Source organism: Pimephales promelas, chromosome 13, assembly GCF_988280905.1.
Source record: "Pimephales promelas chromosome 13, fPimPro1.hap1.1, whole genome shotgun sequence".
Lineage (NCBI taxonomy): Eukaryota > Metazoa > Chordata > Actinopteri > Cypriniformes > Leuciscidae > Pimephales > Pimephales promelas.
In genome coordinates, this window is record NC_142781.1 from 28,954,632 (window position 1) to 28,970,455 (window position 15,824).

General features: G+C 36.6%; 1 long non-coding RNA gene across 1 annotated transcript in view; it reads left to right on the plus strand.

Annotated features, from left to right (window-relative positions):
- Positions 1-15,824, plus strand: part of LOC120493424 (uncharacterized) — a 50,518-nt gene that overhangs the window by 3,184 nt on the left and 31,510 nt on the right. Inside the window, exon 3 of the long non-coding RNA XR_016146065.1 lies at positions 8,861-8,952. This is a non-coding gene — a long non-coding RNA (uncharacterized LOC120493424). The remainder of the gene's footprint in view (positions 1-8,860; positions 8,953-15,824) is intronic.

Below are 15,824 nucleotides of genomic sequence, written 5' to 3' on the forward strand. Positions count from 1 at the left end.
AATGGTGTGGTGTAATTTCCTCCCCAAACTGTTTTTAACAAGTTACCATGGATCCAGCATGCCTTGTTACCACTGTGTAGGCTGGTGGTGGTGGTGTAATGGTGTGGGGGATGTCTTCTTGGCACACTTTTGGCCCCTTAGTGCCAATTGGGCATCGTTTAAATGCCACGGCCTACCTGAGCATTGTTTCTCACCATGTCCATCCCTTTATGGCCACCATATACCCATACTCTGATGGCTACTTCCAGCAGGATAATGCACCATGTCAATAGAGCATCTTTGGGATGTGGTGGAACGGGAGCTTCGTGCCCTGGATGTGCATCCCACAAATCTCCCTCAACTGCAAGATGTTTTCCTATCAATATGGGCCAACATTTCTAAAGAATGCTTTCAGCACCTTGTTGAATCAATGCCACGTAGAATTAAGGCAGTTCTGAAGACGAAAGGGGGTCAAACACAGTATTAGTATGGTGTTCCTTATGATCTTTAGGTGAGAGTATATAGTGGCTAATCAACTTCCATTTTTTTGTGATATAAATCACCGGTTTATCAGGAAGTGGCGATTTTGTTACTTCAACTGGCTTTATTTGCGAATGTTTTATGCGATATTCCAATTTTGAGCATAAGGTAAATTCGCAACTTTGGATGGAAACATATCTAATGAAGACCATTGGCTGGCATTATGCAAGCGTGTTACATTGTTTTGTAGTTATGTAACAGGAATTGAGACTAGAATTGCTGACCACTCATTTCAGTAGTTCAGAATTGATTATTTCTTTTAGGAGACAATAACTTTATTTGTCAGGCACTTTGATCTTTAAAACTTTGTAGACCTTTTACATTCACAAGCAGCTATATTACACACACAGCATGTAATATATAATATAGTATATGAAGAGTTCAGATGCAAAAGCCTCTAAATGCCATTTAAAAATTTTCTTCTTTAATGATGATTTTTGTCGAACTTGTCTATTTAAGTTCAGTAATTTCACTTAAATAACAATTCATAGGTAATAATCATTGCCATTTAAGTGAAATCACTGAACTTAAATATACAAGCTTGACAAAAATCATCATTAAAGAAGAAAATTTCAAATGGCATTTAGAGGCTTTTGCATCTGAACTCTTCATATAAAAAAAAAAGCATGATTAAAATTTTAAAAAGTGGTAAGGGGATATTATGTTACATATTTTTGTTGTGTGCAAACACATGCCATGTACAATTGCAAAATGATACCGAATTCCTCGAACGTAAGGTTCATGGCATGCTCATAATGTAAACAAACAAACAATCATAAGCAAAAAACAGATGTCGGAGTCATCCGAGGTGGACTGACGCACCGTATCATTGAACCCGGTTTCTTGGACAGGCTTGATGTGTTCAGGTAGGTAATGGATGTGGAGCAGTACACTCACTTTCCCTTGCCCTTGCCCTCTCCTTTTGTCTTTTTTTTTTTTCCAACAGAGTTGGACCAAAAAGCCTGGAAGGAATTGATATTTTCCATTGGATGTAGAACTTGGACCTCTGTTTTATAGTTGTTGTTCCCTCTCATTATTTGATTAATCCTGAAGTCTAAGAGAACCGAAATGAAACAGAGAAAAATATATTAGTGCTGAGCTCAGCAGATTTATTTTTTACCTAATGAATAGATAAGTTTGGATTATGCCACGCAGAGCATGCCAATGAGACTGTTTTTATTGCTGTTCGACACATCTTTGATTAAGCGAAGCTGAATGGTTTTGCCTCTCTATATTAATTGCAGTATTTCCATATTCCACCCCACAAATTTAAATCAAATGATCTCACCATACAACTAGTTCCTGTTTTAGAGCCAATGTTTTAAACTGGAACAATAAAACACACCTTACCAGTTGCATGTCAGGGAGAAAAACTTTTTTCTTTACTTTGAGGAAGTTCTTTTTAAAGAGAACATAAAAACCATTTAGTTTCTTTCAGCCCGGTGAGACTTGGAAATGGTTATAGACGATATGCTAGCCAGGGGCAATAAAAGGTATGTTTTCACATTTAGCCTCAGCATCAAGGAGTATGACCTCACGGAGCTCAGAATCGAGGGTTAAATTAGGTGAAGAAATTGTTTTTCTCTAGTTTTCTAATAAGGGAGGTTTGTTTGAATGACAAGTATTTTCATCATCATTATCATATTTCATTGTGTCAAACTTGGTTATTTTTCATTTTTTTAGCCTACATTGTGTGCTGATGTTGATTCGTTACTTAGTGTTGTGTGTCGTATTTGTCTTTTTATTACTTTTTAATGTTGTTATTATTTGTGGACTGTAAAAGTCATTTCTTGCTTTATATCAGCCCATTCTCACCCCCAAGGCGTCACTTAACTGACGCCTTGGGAAGCATTTGGACATGCTTCAATATCTGACGCTTTAGGCGCCCTTTAGCGTCAGTAAGATGACGCCCTAGGATCGCGTGTACCCTACCCCCACCCCACACCTAAACCTAACCGCGTCCTCTAACTGACGCTTTCCTTTAGCGTCAGTTAGATGACGCCGTAGGATCGCGTCATGTAAGTGACGCTAAAGGGCGCCTAAAACGTCAAATATTGAAGCATGGTCAAAGGTGACGCCTTGGGGTGAGAATGCGTTGTTTATATTGTGTTTTTAGGTTGCCGTCATAATAACTGGCCAGGGACAACAGATGAAAATTAGCCTGTTGAGCTAACTCTGGCTCATTTACAGTTATTTTACTGTTAATTAATGAGCACTGTCCCTGTAAAATAAACAAATAAATGAAATGAAATGAAATGAAATCACACACCACTCTACTATACAGTATGTAAACGCTGAATGAATTAATAATGAAATAATGCAAATGAAAACCGAATAACTTCAATTCTTAAGACTAATGACAAAACTATGCACTTTCTTAAAGGTGTAAAAATTGATTATGAAAATAAAATATATTGACTTTGAATGTCTATTCAAATCATCATGTGTTTATCTTTATTCATGGTATTTTGTCTGCAAATATGAGGTTAGCCTTTTTCCAATGCACCCAGCTCTTCTGCCACCTCATTAACGCATTAGTCACTATCAAAGAGGGGGAGACGTTCACATCTGGCCTTTGTTTCTTCACTTTTGTAGGCCTATTACATAACCTGAAGCATTTCAGGCCTTTGTTTGAAATCCCTAAGCTTTTACAATTTGTACGCCTGACAATCCTGGTTTCCATTTAAATAACTTCTTTTCTCAAAATGTCTTTCCCGATTCACCTCCATGATAATGAAGCAATGAAGCAATTTAGTCAGCATGTATTCTGTTTTCACTCCATCGGGGGTTTGCATCGTAGCATGCCAAGTGTCATAAAAGTAAAGAGATAAATAATGCAGCCAAACTCTCTGAACCACCTGGCATGTACATTTATATGCTTCAGTATTAACGTTTTTTTTTCTGCTTTATTGCTCAAAAAACACTTAGTGCTGTGTCATTAGGCTGTGGGGATGTGATTGGCCGTATTCTGCAGTTTCACATGACCCAGGTGGAATTCCAGTGTGAGCAGAAGATATTGCTATAGGTATTTAAGTCGTTCAGATAAACAAATCAATCATGCATTTACTCCTGACATGAAAGCAATTCCAAAATGTTGGTGACTTAATTTTGTTGCATTTTGAAATACCTTGTTTCATGCAAATTCTATAGCAGCATTACATATGTCTTTGAAGAAGGCAATCCCATAATGCATTGCAACAAGCTATCTATGTAGAGTATTTCAAATGGATCCTCTTCTCATTTCTGGGGTTTGGAAACGTAAGTCATCACAGTTGGGTAAACTTTTCTAGTGATATAAAAATAAAAAATAAATACAACAAATATCATTTTTGGGGTTTCCATTTGCCCCAAAAACAAATTCACAATTGTATTTCTATGACTTTCCAAAAAAATGAAAGATTTTAGAGGTTTCGCAGTGTTTAGGATGCTGCCTTAGAAGGCAGAAAGTCAGGCAGCAAGTTAGCGCACTATAGGCTTAAATGTTGGACACACTTGAGGGTGCTAAATACCCTCAAGAGAGCAAGTTATGAGGCTTTACCTTGCCAGGTGTTTCTCATTTGGGTTATAGTGAAGAAATGTGAATCCCTCTTCATTGAAAGACCTGGTACAAAGAGTGGATTCAGAGGGAGGTATTTGATGATGCCAGGTTTAAGACTCCTGTTGAGTCTCATATGCATATTCAGCACTTCCCCATAAACACGGAGGCAGTAAATACAGAGGAACAGCCAACTGTGTACAAGTTGTAACCACTAAAATATCCCTGGCAGACCGCAAACCAGGAGGTTCGACGAGCTGTGTGTGCTGAGAATGACTTTAGCCTACATTGGAATTACCATTTAAAATGACCTGCCTGAGAGTGTGGGATTTCTGAGGGTTCAAAGTTCTCATATCTGTCAGAAAATTCATTTAATAATACGTATTGGATATGTAATAAGATAAGATAGCTCATTGATCCCTGCACTGCAAAAAGTTTATGTAGTAATCTTGTCTTGTTTTCCAGCACAAATATCTAAATCTTCTTAAATCAAGTAGGCTACATTTAATTGAGAAGCATAGTCTTAAAGCATATACTTACTATAATAAACTCCAATCAATTTTAACAATGAGCTCATTTTTTTTGTACATTTGGAGTGCTGTCAGTACGCGCGATCATTGGTAACTAGTGGAGACTGTCAGCTGTCAGCCAATGACGGTGTTGTGTGGTGTTCTGTGACTATCTCGGTGTTGTGTGGTGTTCTGTGACTATCATGAGAGTGAGTCTCCACTGTTGCTTAGTTACCAATGATCGCGCGCGTAAACTGGACAATCGACAACTGTCTAGACTCTAGAGATATGCACTTCCTCAACCCTACACCAAAAATGGCGGTTGTATGCAAATGCCCCGCCCCTCCCGTTGGACAGCCAATCGTCTCCTTTAACGGTCAGGCCGGGAAACTGTTACTGTTTGAAAAGGCGGCAGATTTGATATGCAGTGTATGTGTGCGTTGTGTAAATATATCACTGATATAATATCAGACATCCCAAGTCTCTCAGAAGTTCTGGGTGTCTCCCGCAGATTGATAGAGGCTCGCTGATGACCGTAGTTCAAATCTCCCAGAATCTAGAGCGAGCAAGAGCGCGCACATTTCAAACTGTGCTGCGCGCGCGACAGAGCGCGTGAACCATTACTCATGCGCAGTAAAAGTATAACCTGTGGCAAAAACGGCGTTTTAAACCTTATTTTGGGGCAAAGTCATCAAACTTTTTCAGCGATTTTTATTATATTTAACTGCTGTTTCTATACATGCAGGTTTTATGTCCCGGTGACCAGTGAAAGTGCAGTTCTGACTCTCTGCTCATTCATTTAGATAGAGCCAGGTCTAAATAGGTCCGAAATAGCTGCCCGGAGGTTTTGCCAAGATGGCGGCCGAGTGGCATGACTTGCCTAAAACGACTTTGCTACTGTGGACTTCGACCGAAAACAGGAAGTAAATACAGGTATGTGAGCTGGCTGAATTAACATCATTTTTATTAATATCTTTCACATCTACTGCAGTCCGTGGTCACTCTTAATAACACCTCTCACATGGCCGTGCACTTGTAATGACAAATCAAGGATGTTAAGAGGCTAAAAGCAGGTTTAGAATTTGCCCCATTTAAGTCAACAAGGTGCGACTGTTGTCTGTACTGACAGTTCTCCAAATGTACAAAAAATGAGCTCAATGTTAAAATTGACCAGAGTTCTCCTTTAAGATATTAAGTCTTGTTTGTAAAAACAAGATGATTGTTTAAAACAAGAACAAATATCTGCCAATGGGGTAAGAAAAATAAAAACAGTTTAAAGCAAAAACTCACAAAAATGTTAAACAATTTTCCACAAAAAAAAAAACAATAAAAACAAACAAATAAAAAAAACAACAACCCAACAACCATATAAGTCATATTGCTTCTTAGGTTAATGTCTTCATTTACGAATGTTTTTGTCGGGGTTGACCACACTCCTGTAGAGTTTAGCTTCAAGCTTGCCTCAACACACCTGCCTGGAAGTTTCTAGCATGCAAGACCTTGGCTGTGTTTAAATCCACTTTTAGACATACATACATTTATATGGACAGACCCTTGACCCCTCACTTTTGACCGAGGAAGCGAGTCTACTCAATAGGACCACAGCAGATCCACTGACCACAATGCAAAAATGAGTAAAAAAAATGAGTTTTTTTTCAGTGTGAGGCATGATAAAAGCAAATATTAAAAAAATATAATATCAAGTAATAATAAATATTTTTTTAAAATGTGCAATTACAATTAAATGATAATTGGAAAAAATATGTTTTTTCCTCGGCAGAGTTTGTAATTACAGCATCTACCAGAAGGGGCTAAATGAGCCATACTAACCAGTCAAAAATCTTACCGTAAAATAGAAGTAAGGATAGTCTTACAGTTTGACTTACAATATTATTTTATTATATATTATTATCGACTATATCGCAAGTGTCTGAAAGTAGTGCGAGAACATTAATAAGTCTGTTCTAATGATCATATCCATATTGCCTCAATTTTAATTGACTTCGACACCAAAGATGAATTGCTTGGCTGTTGTTAATCTTCCAGTTGCATTGCATGATATTGTGGCTAAAATGAACTAACAACAGTTCCACTGAGAATGGAATTCAACAATCTGTGGCCTAAAATGTAAATAAACTAAACAGCTGCCTGTTTGATCTGCACATTGCATTTTTGGATACTAGATAGATATATGATTTCAACTCTCTGATACATTGTTGTGCACATGTGTGCTGTACATGTGTCGTGTCGCTATCATCTTAACCATCCCTTATCATATCCAGTATAAAGAACTACACACGTTTTTCAAGCTTTTGAAGGTTTTATGCTTTTCATTCAGGAATGAGTTGTTAAGCTCCAGCCACTTGATCTGGGCAAGTCTGGTCCTCCACCCACTGTCTGGATTTACTTTCTAAGCAAAGCTGTTTTTAATACAGGCGATTTGACATCCAACTCTATCCCCCGTGGTCCACGACTTGTTTTGGCATATGATACGGAGTGTGACCATTTTAGAGGCATCAACTTGGGTGTCCTCTAGGTTCAGAAGAAATACAGCCACTGCTGAACATGAAGGTATAAAACCTGCCAGTTTTTACCACCAGACCTTTGGGTTTGTTAACCCATTCAGACACAGTATCTATATTCAAGTGAATAATATACTTTTCTTTGGTTTTATGTTTTTGTCAGTTGGTGCAACCCATATCAATATTGGTCAGATGCTGCTAAATATAATCCTATATGTTTTGTTGTTTTATGTTTTGTAATCCTATTTACTTTTGAAAGTATTATTTTATACTCCACAAGGATGCTCCCCAAGTTGTGCTGCTTAATATTTTTGTGAAAACCATGATCTTTTTTTTTTCAACGGAAAGTTCAAAAGATCAGTATTTGCTTTAAATAGAAATCTTTTAACTTTGTAAATATCTTTTCAATTTCATCGATCATTGTGGAATACAGTATACATTTCTTTCTTTCTTTTAAAAAAAAAAATCTTACTGACTTTTGAATGGTAGTGTATATCTTGCCGTCAGGCAAGTGCGTGGCCCTGGTAGATACTGTGTTGTAGATGCTGTATCATTTGGCAGCAAAACGGCTATTCAAAAGTTACTGTGCATTCTGACGATTTTTGTTTGTTGCAAGCAATATCACAAGTTGTTTCATTATTTTATAGTAGATTTTTTTTTATAGGGCTCAGGTTTGTCACTAGTGAAGGGAATGGGGATTTGCATGTTTATGGTGCAATTACCAAGCCAGTGTTTTCATGATATGAAACCAGCTGGTCTTCTCATGGCATTTATAGCTCAGGTGATTGCTTCAAAACAACCACAGAACTAACTGCCCATAAGGCTAAGCAATATTGGCAGATTTCAAATCGCTTACTTCTCAAATCATTGAGAAGATTGTTTTTTAGAATCATCTTTAAAATGATTTCCAGATATTACAGGCATGTTTAGTGACATTTTATCATAGTATTCTTTAATAAAGTTACATTTTTTACACAAATGTATACTGTATTCTATCCTAAAGCTTGGTGTGATTACAAATCAGATGGAGATGCATCTGAGTCATGCTTTTGTTCAGTACGAATTTCTTGCTGCCTGCAGAGGACAATAGAACTTTTGAATGAATGTAAGTAATCAGAAGTGTTTCAATGTTGCACAATCGGACACAAATTAGACAAAAGCCATTAACAAATGCATTTTTTTTTTTAAAGATGCTGATGATGTTTCAAATGATGTTGGCATTGTCAGTTCAGCTTTATTTCTCACAGTTGTTAAGTTGTGTTGGTTATGAGCAGGTGAGCATGCAAAAATATTGGCTTTGGATATGTCGGTAACAATGTTCTTTTGTTCATTCATTATCTGGTTTGTTGCCACCTGCTATTATCTCTGAAAAAGTGTGACAGACGGATACAGCTGAAGACGTTCTGTTTGGCATTTTTGTGGGATTACAGATACACTGACAGAGGCCTTTTCATAATCTAACCTTGAGCTCATTTGTTTTTCTTCTAATGCGATAAATAACTGCTGAAACACTTTGTTTGAAATAGTTTACTGAAGTTTAGAGGCCTAAAGACAACTTTTTAATTCAGTACATCCTTCTTATTGCCTAAATTAAAAATGTATTACCCTTAGAATACAACAGAAAGAATCTGTCAGTCTCTTTTTACATGAGGTTATCAGTAAAATATGACTTATATTTTATTTTCATCTTTCAAACTGTTACAAGCCTTCAAAAGATTTGTATAGGAAATATAGTTTGTGGACTACTTTTATCTGCTTTTTGTCTTTTTTTGCAGCTTGAAACCCCATGATGACCCATCACCTTCATGCCATGGAAAAGAGTGGTGTCAACATTCTGCTACAGTAAACGTCTCCTTTGCTATTTCAAGTAAGTCATATTTGGAACAGCATGAGGGTGAAGTCAATGAAAACAGAAACTATTCCTATAAGTTGCCTATTTCTTTACAATCAAAAAAGAGGATGGGCATGAAAAACTGATTTTCGCTGAAATGTTGTATTTATCTAAGTACAAAAGCTATACACGAGTGCACAAGACAGTATACAGCTATCTTACACTGTAAAAATATTTTCAAGATTTGTTATCACAACATATTTTCTTTTGTCAACTCAACTTTATAAGAATTTATTTAGTTGAGATAACTTATTATTTTGAGTTTCTGATGGTTAAATTAATCTACTTCATTGTATTAACTCACTTTTTCCAGTTCAATCAACTTAAAATTTTAAGGCAACCCAGGTTACTTACTTTTTTAAGTTAAACCAACAATATTTTTTTTACATTGTAGTAATCACAACATTTTTTCTTTTGTCAAATCAACTTAAATAATTTATTTATTTGAGATAACATATAATTTTGAGTTTCTGATGGTTAAATTAATCTCCTTCATTGTATTAACTCACTTTTTCCAGTTCAATGAACTTAAAATTTTAAGGCAACCCAGGTTACTTACTTTTTTAAGTTAAACCATCAATATTTTTTTACAGTGTATAAACCTTAACAATTATATATCATTATACAAAAATATCTGACTGAGAAATACAAGAATGATGCATTTAACCAATCAGAATCAGGTATTATGGAGAGGTGTGTAATAAAAGTAACTTACTAATGCTAGTAATTACCACATCTGCCTCATTGCAAAGGAACAATTGGCAATCTTGTTAATATGTTTGTAGCAGCATATCAGCATGTCCTCTGTAAACTCACAGGTGTTCTTATCCACATACTGTAGCTATTCCCTGTGTCATCAGCTTATCCTCTTGGAAACGTGACCTCGATCCCCAGTGCACTTGGGTTTAAGCAGTAAACGCAGTGGGTGCTCTAATCTCTCAACGTTCTTTCCCATGTTCCTCTCTTGTGGAGATATTTAAGCATTCAACACACTCTTAACCTCTAGTTCACATCACTCTGAAGTGGAGGTTATGAGTCAATAGCCATGATTCACCCTGTCTTGATGACTTGTTTTTGTCCTTTTGGAAAAACATAAAAGAAAATATCTTGACAATGATATGGTTTTTGTCAGAAAAGCCTGTTGTTGTCAAAAATGCTCTTTTAACCGAAAAGGAAATTGGTCCCAAATTCAAAGATATGTGCTTTGGAGCCAACCACTTGTACAAATCACAGGGTGTCAAGTATTTCAAAGCATGTGGTATTGAGTGTTTACTGCCACAATTGTGTACTGAACTAGTCCCATTCATTCTCCTCCTTTACTGTCTCACATTATTATTTTTATTAGTGTGAGGTGACCAGTGCTAAATTAGAAACAGTATGATATGTTTGATCGCTTTATATACAGATGTTGAATCAATGACTTACTGTGATAAATCTAAGAACTAGTCGCACTCAGCAGATGTTTGTTCATTTGCTTGTCTGGACAATAGCTGGCCACTTAGACTGGAAGCTATCGCCTGCGGCCTGACTGACATGTGAAGTGTCAACAATAATTTTTACATGGTGTTTGGGGGTCTACAGTATATGAATTTGATTTGGCTGGAATACTTGACAATGATGGTCAATCTCAGCATCCGATCAGATATTTTAGTACACTGAAAAAAAATATTTAGGCCTAAATTTAAGAACTGCATATAAATTTTCCAACCATTTTTATTACACTGTTTTAACATGAGCTTATTTTAATGCATGTTTCTCATGCATAAATGGAATGGTTAAGGTTTTCACTCAAAAACAAAATGTTGGATTGTATTTTACTAGCTTTAAGATAACATTCATTCTTGCATCAGACAATAGACTAAAGAACACTGGAAGTTGTTTTCCTGGATTAAATTAATGCATCTGAAACAGGAAGAAATTGGGGAAATTAAATATTTCACGATGAACTCAATGTGAACAATAGCTTCCATCAGTCCCACTGCATTTTTACTTTGTTGGTCATATCAAAAGTGCAGTGTTTACCAGATGGCAAAAATAAACCATGGCAAGTGTGATTTCACATAAATGGCTTTAATTCCATGCCATCTGAACTCAAGCTTGTGTTAATAACAACTTGTAGACGCTTAGAAATGTCATTGATGCACTTCAAATAATTGTGATTTGTTCTTGAAACATCCTTAAAAGGGGTCAAGGCTAATCAAAATATTTTGTAGCTATCGGAAGTGAGAGCCGTTGTTGTGTAGGTTTACTTTGAGCTCTTTTTAGGAGTTGTATAGTCCCTATGTCACTTTCCAACAATGGGACACTTTTTCCCATCTCTGCTTTGGCAACAAGTAAAACCAACACTTATTGCCTTTCTTTTGTTTATGGCTTCTGATAATAATAAGACCACCCTCTTTCTTATTCATTTCAATTTCACTTGGTGAAAATCATCTATTTGGCTTGTTGCTTTTGTTGCTGAAGGATGTAAAATAAAAGCAAGTGCATCCTCGTTTGAAACTGTAATAATAGTATTTTGGTGAAATAGATTTGGCAAACGCTCCCATGCATATTTGTGTTTGTGCTAGAGATTGTCAAAGGTTTCTATTTACAAGATTTTTGCAGCATCTGTTTGTTGATCTCTTGAGCACAGTGGCCTCAGAGGTGTTTAAAGTCCCCCTGTGGTGAAAATCATGTTTTTAATGTTGTTTATATGTCTTTTAATGCTTTAAGACAAACCACGTGCAAATTCACAAGTCAACACCATTGCTGAGTATTTTCTCCTTAAATCTGCAGTGTCAATTTCAGTGTCAATGTCAATTTATGCTGCTTAATAATTTTGTGGAAACTTTTGACTTTGATAAATAGAAAGTTGAAAATGACAGCATTTGAGTTCAAGTTCAAGTTCATTTATTTATATAGCACATTTAAACAGCCGCTCAGACAGACCAAAGTGCTTTACAGAACACAGAAATAAAAAAAAATAAGCAATAAAAAATAAGCATTTGATTTAAATCAAGATATTTTTGTATATATTTTTGTATACCCTGCTCAATCAAAGTATTAATTTCTTACATTTTAAATACAAGAAATTCAATAATAATAAAAAAAAATGTTGAAATGGCCATGAATTGCTCTTTGTTGTAATATAAGTTGCCTAAAGTGTTCAACACTCAGGGTTCAGAAGTCCACACAACATGTATCTCTTAAAGAAAATTGACACTGATCCTTATGGCTTTCGTGTATATCAACCATATGATCCCAGTGGAATTTTAATAGTTCATCCACTGTGTTCCCGTCACCACATTTAAGACACTTCCAGTGGAACATGTGGTTATTCCTCCGAATGGGATTCTCAAAGAGGAAAAGAAAACGTGTAAAAAAAGGAAGTATTTGGATCTTAAAACTACAAGTAATTGCATGTTCCTGGCAAAAAGTAGCACTATGTGCCTGTTTAGTTTTGTGTGTGGTTTGCTTGTTTTATACCAAACCAGCCGATATGCACACAAGCCTTTAACTTGTGTGCACTTATCGAATTGTAAACACTGGCAAGCGTTCATGTGGCAAGACTGGGGAGAGCAAACATGAGACTACAAGCTGTCCAACTCCAGATTTCTGTAGCTGGATGTGATAATGTTTTGACATATAGGCACTTCAACCAAACTGTAAATCGTGTTTATGTGAGGACAGATAGTGTTAGGAGGCTTTGTCTGCCTGTCAGTCAGTCTGTCTGTCTATCTATTGGTGCGTTCGATTTGTTCTCCAATGTGAGAAATTATCCTCAAACTCAGTAGTACTAGCCAACCTCTATTTGTGAGCACCTATCTATCTGTCTGTCTGTCTGTCTGTCTGTCTGTCTGTCTGTCTGTCTGTCTATCTATCTATCTATCTATCTATCTATCTATCTATCTATCTATCTATCTATCTATCTATCTATCTATCTATCTATCTATCTATCTGTCTGTCTGTCTGTCTGTCTGTCTGTCTGTCTGTCTGTCTGTCTGTCTGTCTGTCTGTCTGTCTGTCTGTCTGTCAGACTCTGCCTGTCTGTCTGCCTGTCTGTTGTTCTATCTATCTATCTAGATAAATGTAATGAATTATCTATCTATCTATCTATCTATCTATCTATCTATCTATCTGTCTGTCTGTCTGTCTGTCTGTCTGTCTGTCTGTCTGTCTGTCTGTCTGTCTGTCTGTCTGTCTATCTATCTATCTATCTATCTATCTATCTATCTATCTATCTATCTATCTATCTATCTATCTATCTATCTATCTATCTATCTATCTATCTATCTATCTGTCTGTCTGTCTGTCTGTCTGTCTGTCTGTCTGTCTGTCTGTCTGTCTGTCTGTCTGTCTGTCTGTCTGTCTGTCTGTCTGTCTGTCTTTCTAACGTTCCGTCTGTCTGTCTGTCAGACTCTGCCTGTCTGTCTGTCTGTTGTTCTTTCTTTCTATCTATCTATCTATCTATCTATCTATCTATCTATCTATCTATCTATCTATCTATCTATCTATCTATCTATCTATCTATCTATCTATCTATCTATCTATCTATCTATCTATCTATCTATCTATCTATCTATCTGTCTGTCTATCTGTCTGTCTGTCTGTCTGTCTGCATGTCTGTCTGTCTGTCTGTCTATCTGTCTATCTATCTATCTATCTATCTATCTATCTATCTATCTATCTATCTATCTATCTATCTATCTATCTATCTATCTATCTGTCTATCTGTCTATCTGTCTGTCTGTCTGTCTGTCTGTCTGTCAGACTCTGCCTGTCTGTCTGCCTGTCTGTTGTTCTATCTATCTATCTATCTATCTATCTATCTATCTATCTATCTATCTATCTATCTATCTATCTATCTATCTATCTATCTATCTATCTATCTGTCTATCTGTCTATCTGTCTGTCTGTCTGTCTGTCTGTCTGTCTGTCTGTCTGTCTGTCTGTCAGACTCTGCCTGTCTGTCTGCCTGTCTGTTGTTCTATCTATCTATCTAGATAAATGTAATGAATTATTATCTATCTATCTATCTATCTATCTATCTATCTATCTATCTATCTATCTATCTATCTGTCTGTCTGTCTGTCTGTCTGTCTGTCTGTCTGTCTGTCTGTCTGTCTGTCTGTCTATCTATCTATCTATCTATCTATCTATCTGTCTATCTGTCTATCTGTCTGTCTGTCTGTCTGTCTGTCTGTCTGTCTAACGTTCCGTCTGTCTGTCTGTCAGACTCTGCCTGTCTGTCTGTTGTTCTTTCTTTCTATCTATCTATCTATCTATCTATCTATCTATCTATCTATCTATCTATCTATCTATCTATCTATCTATCTATCTATCTATCTATCTGTCTGTCTGTCTGTCTGTCTGTCTGTCTGTCTGTCTGTCTGTCTGTCATCTGTCTGTCTGTCAGAATCTGTCTGTCTGTCTGTTGTTCTTTCTAACGTTCTATCTATCCATCTATCTATCTATCTATCTATCTATCTATCTGTCAGTCAGTCTGTCTGTTGTTCTTTCTAACGTTCTATCGATCGTTCTTCTGTATATCTGTCTGTCTGTCTGTATCCGTCTGTCTGTCTACCTGTATCTGTCTGTCATGTCTTTTTTATGTTGTGTTGTCTTCTCCAACGATTATTAGTTTAGCTTTGCTTCATAACATGAATGTGGATGGTGGTGATCTTTTGGTCTCTCCGTTTTAATAACTGGTTCCTCTTCGCCAAATCTCCCTGATATGAGCCTTGACTTTCAAAGGGGTTTCTTTATTAGTAGTCGAGCAGCAGCATAATCACCAGCTCCCAGGGAAAACCACTGAGTTAAATAATCAACTGTAAACAGCTAGGGAATGTTAATTATGCACTGGCTGCATCCTTAGAGGACAAAACATATTTAACTTGCAATTTTGAATGGCGGAGAAACCCCACACATGGTTGTGTGGGACCACACTAAATTCCAAGTTTTCATTGCATTCACTGACATGTCTACACTGTAAAGTGATGGTTTGGACAATGGCATAAGATTCTGGCCTTTCTCACTGTTGTACCTTTTGACAAAGGTGTAATTTTAGACAGTGAATTGTCTCCTTATGCAATTTAGATCCTATGAGATTATAATCAAGGTAGTTTTGCTTAAATACAGTCACAGCGTTGACCATATTCGTCTCTAAAGGTCCACGTTTTTACCACTCTCTCACATCGCTTGAATTAACCAAACTGCTGACAAAAGCGATATTTCTTGTGCACAGAACCGATACAAAACAGCTCTACAAGACTACAAATAAATGAAAAATAAAAACAGCGCTTTTAGGAGATTGTCACTCAGAGACATCTGGCTCCTCTGTAGTGTTTGAAGGTCTTAAAACATCACCCTGTGATAGCCAGAGGGACAAATGAGACTTAAAACACAGTTTGTGTTAATATTCGTATGATAAACATCAATATGGTAAATATCATCTGCTCTGAAATTAAAATAAGCTGTTACTGGAAAGTCACAGATTTCCTGATTTGTTGTGTAGGGCTAACTTTTTGATCTCATATGAGAACAGTTAAGTGAGATCTGGTACAAAGCAAAATGTGAGATCTCACAAACATCACAGTGGACATTGTCACGTGTTTTCCATTTGTCACGTTATTTGGTGTCCTCTTGTAGTTTGTGATGTCCAAGTCAAGAATGTCCTGAAGCAACTCCCTGTTTCCTTGTTTTAAAGATGCGGACAAAAATGAGGAGCTTCCAGCAGAGGTCCTTCTTTTATCAGTTTTATTGTGACAGGTTACCATGTGTTGGGACAAACTGCCCCAGTGCTTTATTGTGGACTTCGGCACATCGCTTTTATATCACATAAGAGGACACAAACACATGTTCTACCCATC